The sequence below is a fragment of the Arachis duranensis genome, chromosome 2 (genome assembly GCF_000817695.3).
Source record: "Arachis duranensis cultivar V14167 chromosome 2, aradu.V14167.gnm2.J7QH, whole genome shotgun sequence".
NCBI classification, from domain to species: Eukaryota; Viridiplantae; Streptophyta; class Magnoliopsida; order Fabales; family Fabaceae; genus Arachis; species Arachis duranensis.
Genome location: NC_029773.3, coordinates 11,224,375 through 11,231,566, shown reverse-complemented (window position 1 = coordinate 11,231,566; position 7,192 = coordinate 11,224,375). Strand labels below are relative to the sequence as shown.

Sequence of the window (7,192 nt, the reverse complement as noted above, 5' to 3'; positions counted from 1 at the left end):
ACAATCAAGCAGAATCACAAACATAATAATACAAATTCAGTCAACATGTCATTGCCATCACATTTCTTAGAGATATAAGGCACATAACAGCTCTTACCAACATATTATCACCACCCCGAAAAGGATCTTTGAAGATTTTTTAGGACTGGACAAATTAAAAAACTAAAATTAACCTTTAAGCCTGTGACGATGCAATAGTATATAGCAAAAGTAATAGAAATATTAGTTTGAGAATTCTTACTATCAGAATATTTCACTATCTGCACCTGTTGTCTATCTGGCCAGATCCATCATAGTTTCACTTTGGGATCTCAGAAGGATGTCCAATAGGCTCCGGTATTATCTGAAAAGTTTAAAAGTTGGATTGCTCATGAACAACGCTGCTGCATAAATAAGTTCCAAACAGTGATTGTGAATCACATACCTTTATTTTACTCCTTACACGTCGCTAATGTGCTTTATGCTTTCCTAGTCTTGCTGCATGTGCTATAAATTATGGCTGCTCAGTTTTTGCCACCGATCTATTCTATTCAACTGTCTTCTCCTTTGAATCCACCACCACCACATTGATAACCACCACCTCCATATTCTGCTCCACCACCATAGCGGTCGCCACCTCATCCACTGCCATAACTCCTACCTCAATGTTTATTGCAATGCGACTGCCACCACGATGATGGATTCAAAAAAAATAAGCGAAGAAACAACTATACAAATCCACTAAACAATAAATGTTGGGATTATAAATATACCTTTTTTTCTTTCTTTCCATTCAGATTTTAAATTTTAAATTTTTAAGTTTTTGTTACTTGTTAGGTGAAGAGAAAATAAATATTGAAGCAGAGAATGGATGAAAAATAATCAATGATGAAAGAGAAATAATTGAAGGAAGAAATTGTCAGAAGACATGGAAAATAAGAAGCAAAGTTCACTTGAAAAAAAATTGAATAGGAGACTACAAATGAATTAATTGTATAGAAAACACTATAAAATATCTAGTTCTCAAGTTCTCTTTATCAAGATACTTTGAATCACTACCCGGAATGGATCCCGTAATTGAATACCTCACTGAAACTGTAGAATTTGATGAACAAAAAAAAATGATTTAAAAAATGAAAAAAATTCAAAATATAGTAGATCTAAACAAAAATTTAAAAAACATCAAACGAAAAACCTTGAAATTGAAAATTTCTGAAAATCGAAAGTGATCAAACCTTGTTTTCAAAGAGCTTGTTGGGCAGTCCATTGCAAAATATCTAGAATCTCCATAGTTGTAGCAGATTTGCGTCTACCATCACTGCCATACATGCCTCCTTGATTACAATCCCAAGCCATGTGACCCATCCCACTGCAGTCGTAGCAATCGCAACTGTTCACCATGCTCTCCACCGCCACCACTGTGATCACGATGACAAATTGAAAAAATAAAAAATGGGCAAAGTAACCAGAAGAATATAGTGAATAATGGAAGAAGGGGTTATAAATATGCTTGTTTTTTCGATTCAAAATTTAAATTTGAAATTTTTCATTCTTCTTACTTGATATTAAAGGAAGGAGCTGAAGAGGAAGAGTTGTCAGAGGGAAATAAATGTATGTAGCAAAGAAAGAATGAAAAAACAGATGGACATTAAAGGGGTCGGAGAAGTTGAAGGGAGAGTTGTTAGAAGACATTAAAGACATTGAAGCTAATATTACTTCATACATAACCCAAAATCTCAAATATTGATGCAGAAGAAATGATGGAATGAGAGACCACAGATGATACACCACATAAGGAGCACCATAATTAATCCAACTCTCAAGCTCTCTCCTATAAGACATGTTGGATTTTCACTACCTGACAACCCTCTATTAATAGTTTAGTATTAGATAACATAAAAAATTAAAATAAAAAATGAGTATTTAATTAATTATAAATTAAAATAATAGAATTTTTAATATAATTAAAGTTAGGATTTATAATATAATTAAAGTTATAAATTTAATGGTAATTATTTCGACTAAAAAATTTTAATATAGATTTAATATGTGTAAAATTAAAAAATTATCATTTTTTATATTTTTTAAAATGGTAGAAACTGTTTTTGAAAGAGAAAACACTCAATTCAGTCCCTGTCCATTTTTAAGAAAGACAAAGCGATCCCTGTCCAAAAAAAGGTACGTCCCGGCTCTTGTCTTTGTATTCCGTCAGACATGGCGGCCCTTCTGTGCCTTACGGCGTTAAAAACAAACGGAATAAGTATACGTGTCATTTAACGGTGATGAGCTAGTTGTCAGTTGTCCATTAAGTGCCAAGCTGTCAATTAAAAAATGGACAGGGGTCGATCTGTCCCTGCCTCCCAAACAAAAACACTGTCGTTTTAAGTGGGGGATTGAAATGGTGCGTATAGTACATGCTTTGAGTTTCCATTTAACACTTCTTACCTTTCTCCTAATTACAGAATACCCAAAATCGTTTCATGTTATCTCTGAAGACGACAAAACGACGACGCTTCTACCTGGCTATAGAGTTGAGTAAGACGCTGACAGTATTGCTGACAACGCTCCAAGTGAAGCTTCAGACGAAACTACTAACGGACTCCCTGACGATGTTGACAGAATTTTCTTGTGCAAGTCTTCGAGGTAAGTAACAGATTATTCAACTAAAATATTAGCAACATTGTGTATTGTTTAATTAGTTTTGGGTTGTGAGTGTTTACATTTTTTTTCTAACTTGGTATCGCATTACAAAGATAGAGTTTGGTTAAGGCTCAATGTTGTTAATTTTGGAGCATTTTGCCATCAAGAGATAAAGATGTTTTTTCTTTCTGCAATGGGATTCATATATAGAAAATAAGGTTCAATGGAATTCATATATAATTTGCAAGTGGGTTCAAAATGCATCAATTTACTTGTATTAAAACCACAAACTCTATATATAACAACAAATCTTACAGATATAATTATCTTTATTCAAATTTCAATATTATATAATACACACACACACACATATATATATATATATATATATATATATATAACAGGTAAACTTGTTTTGAATATTATTTTGTATTTGTAAAATTGTATATTTGTTACATATAATTGATTGTATGTGATATATATAACTGGTAAACTTGTTTTGAATATTATTTTGTATTTGTAAAATTGTATATTTATTACATAGGATTGATTGCATGTGATAAATTGAATTCATATCTATAGGTATGTCTTGTAGACATGCAATGGCAGTCATGTCTAAGATAGGCCTTAGGCTTGAAGATTTTGTGCATAAGTGGCTGACAATGGAAGCTATAAGAGCTATATACTCACATTGCATCAAACCGGTTAATAATGAAGAGAATTGGGTACAATCGAATGCTCCTAAGACTCTTCCTCCTCTAATCAAAAGAGCTACTCATAGGCCAAAGATGTTGAGAATATCGGACCCGATTGAGAAAGAGATGAATTCAAACAAATGTAGAAAAACCTTTCAAGTCACTTGCTCAAAGTGTGGTCAGCTAGGACACTACTACAAGACTTGTACCAATGCACCTCAAGACCTAAATTGAAAATCCATGACAAAGAAGGAGAGAAGGGCAAAGAAAGGGCCTTTGCAATTTGTAGAGTCAAGCCAAGCTAACACTGAGCAGGTATAATTTGTTCTGAGCAAGAAGAGCATTAACAGCATCTACTTCCAACACGCCTCTCTTCTGAAGGGTTTCAAAATTCACAGGAGTCCTATTAGAGGAGTATAAATATTGGTTGCTTGCAACCAATTCAATCAGCTCAATAGTCTCCTCCGGTGTCTTCTTCTTGTGCAATGAACCTCCTGCAGAATTGTCTAAGAACATCTTGGACATTTCACCCAAGCCTTCATAAAAGATATCTAGTTGAGTCCATTTGGAGAATATGTCTGGAGGGTATTGCCTAATTAGTAGCTTGTATCTCTCCCAAACTTCATACAGAGTTTCACCACCCTTCTGTCTGAAGGTCTGAACCTCCACCCTAAGCTTAGTCAGCTTCTTTGGTGGGAAAAATTTAGTGAGAAACTCAGTAACCACCTTGTTCCAAATATCTAAACTCTCATTGGGTTGAGAATCTAGCCATAGCTTTGCTCCATCACTCAGAGCAAACAGGAAGAGCATGAGTTTGTACACATCTGGGTTTACTCCATTTGTCTTCACAGTATCACAAATTTGCAGAAAACTAGAAATAAATTGATTTGGATCTTCATGGGGAAGACCGTAATATTGGCAGTTTTGTTACACCAGAATGACCAGTTGAGACTTCAACTCAAAGTTGTTCGCAGCAATAGGAGGCACCACAATGCTCTTTCCATACAGATCTGCAGTAGGAGCAGAGAAAGAGCCAAGTACCCTCCTTTGTTCATTCCCATTCGGGTTCGTCACATTGGGATTATCATTATTGGTCGGATCCATAGTGGATTCTGCAGCCTTGTAAAGTCTTGCTTGTTGTAAACGCCGCTTGAAAGTCCTTTCAGGTTCAGGATCAAAGTCTAAGAGATGTTCTTCGTCTCTGTTCCTGCGCATAAACAACCAGAAAACAAAAAAGAATTGGAATCTCTACGTCAGAGTGCAGAGAATTTCCAGTGAGGTAACCTGTGTAAAGAAATAAAAAAATATATACTAAATAAAATAAATAAATAAATAGACAATACCAAACTTAATTTCAGAAATTAAGAAAAATGTTGGTGCTATTTATTTATTAAAAAAATTATTTTTCGAAAAAAAAATTTTTATTATTATTATTCTTTTTTATATAATAAAAGAAAAAATAAAAAAATTAAAGAAAACGAAACAGGGGAAGGGAGTTGCTAACGCGAAACAAGGAAAATTTTAATTTTTTTTTGAAAATAATAAAACAATATTTAAATAAAAATTAAAACTAAAACGCCTAATCTAAACAATCAAACAACTAATAGTTGTTAATCACTATCAATCCCCGGCAACGGCGCCAAAAACTTGGTGCGGTATTTTACAACCCACACTACTAACTGACAAGTGCACCGAGTCGTACCAAGTAATACCTTACGTAAGTAAGGGTCGATCCCACGAGAATTGATGGATCAAGCAACAATAGTGTTTGACAGGATTAGTTAGGCAAGCAGAAAAGAGTGTTTTGGTATTCAAAGAGCATTAAACACAGACAAATAAATAAGTTGGGAATAATATAATGAGAAGATAGTTAAGGTTTCAGAGTTATCTATTTTTCCGGATTAACTTCTATTACTAATTAATTTAATTATGCAAGATTTAATTTCATGGCAAACTATATGTGACTAGGTCCTAATTCCTTAGACCTTCCTAGTCTCCTCTAAAATTCATTAACTACCAATTCCTTGGGCAATTAATTCCAATTAGAGGGTGATGATCAATTTCTAGTTTATATGCCAAAAGAATCCTAATTATCCACAAATAAAGGGATTATATGTCACATATCCCGTTAAATACAAACAATTAAAAATTCAGTATAATATGTTTTCAAGCTGTTGTTCAAGTAAAGAGCTTTTTCAAGTTTTACAGGAACTCAATTAGAACATGGGTCATACTTCCGTTCCACCCACATTCATAAAATAAAGAACGAAAACAATTATTGAAATATAAATCAAGACATGAATTAAATTAAAAAGATCAAACGAATCAATCCATGAAAATAGACAGAGCTCCTAACCTTAATAATGGAGGATTAGTTGCTCATGGTTCAGAGAAGAAAAATAAGGATTGTCAAAATGTACAGCCTAATGTACCGAGTTCCAATCTAATGGCATGTGATCCCTTTTTATAACTAATCCTAATAAATTTAAAATATAATTATCTAAAATTAAAATAATATCTTTTCCTAAAAGATAAGATTTGAATTTAAATTTGAATTAATTAATAGATCTTCAATTGATGGGTGGGGACCACTTGATTTGTCCATTCTGCAGCTTTAAATCTGTGTTTTCTAGGCTGAAAACTGGGTTAAAACAGTCCAGAATTCGCCCCCAACGTCATTTGTATTTTTGCAGATTGCGCATGTGACGCGTTCGTGTCGTCCACGCGTTCGCGGCATTTGTGCAGATTCCAGTCCACGCATTCACGTCAGGCACGTGATCGCGTCATTGCGATTTCTCCATTCTGCGCGGTTGCGTGAGCCACGCGTCCGCGTCGATGTTCGATGGTCATCTCGTTGGTTTCTTCTTTTTCTCTGCAGAAACTTCATCAAATCCATCCGAATGCTACCTAAAATAAATAAAATTGCACAAAATTCAAAATAGCATCCATAGTGGCTAAAATATAATTAATTCTTAATTAAATTCAACAAATTAGATGCAAATTCACTAGGAAAAAATAGACAAGATGCTCACGCATCACAATACCAAACTTGAACTGTTGCTTGTCCTCAAGCAACCAAAACTAATATAAGCTTAGGATGTGAATTTGCATGAGAATGAGAGTTCGATTAAGCTCGTGTCTCTTTTATAGTGGGGTTTATAACTGTAATCTTGAATAGGTTTGGCATCCCACTCTTCTTTAAATTAGAAGGATGTCACTGTCATTTGGAATTAGAATTCGGATAATATTATGAATTCTCTGATCTTTTATATTTCAATTTAATCCTTGAACACAGCAAAATTTACTTTAATTTATTTTTCTTTGGTGCTTTGCACCTTGAGCCTAGCCGTGACTTTAAATATTTTTTCTCAAGGGTTACTTGACACAAAAACACCACAAGCACTTAACTGGGGAACTCTCTTTGAGTTCTGGTTTTTCTTTCAGTTACTCCCAGACAGTGGTGCTCAAAGCCTTTGGCATACTCTGTTAAGCGCACTTGGTCTCGACTCTAAGTGTTCTGTCTCAAGGATTACTTGACACAATCACACCACAAGCATGTGACTAGGGAAACAACTTTTTGAGCTTTTAATCATGTCTGACCTCCCTAGTCATTGATGCTCAGAGCCTTGGACCTTGCTTTTATTATTATTTTTTTATTTAATATTTTTTTCTTTTGCTGTTTCTTTTGCTTCAAGGATTAAATTTTTGTTTATTTCAGAGAAGTCATAATAATTCTCTAAATTCCTGTTCCTTATACATCAACATCCCTTGATGCAAATTCAAATATGCACTGTTCATATCATGCATTCAAAAATCACAGAAAATACCACCAAATTTAAGTAAATAAGATTATTCTTAGAATTAAACTCAATTTCTCA

At 34.0% G+C, this 7,192-nt stretch overlaps 1 long non-coding RNA gene across 2 annotated transcripts; it reads right to left on the bottom strand.

Moving 5' to 3' along the window:
- Window positions 1-1,698, bottom strand: LOC127744712 (uncharacterized). Of its 2 annotated transcripts, none has more exons than XR_008005636.1 (5): window positions 1,539-1,698; window positions 1,215-1,397; window positions 425-662; window positions 242-343; window positions 1-162 (listed from the first exon to the last, which is right to left on the bottom strand). It is a non-coding gene; the product is annotated as an uncharacterized LOC127744712 (long non-coding RNA). The 2 variants fall into 2 exon arrangements; XR_008005637.1 differs by having other exon boundaries at window positions 99-145.
- Window positions 1,699-7,192: the final 5,494 nt, after the last annotated feature.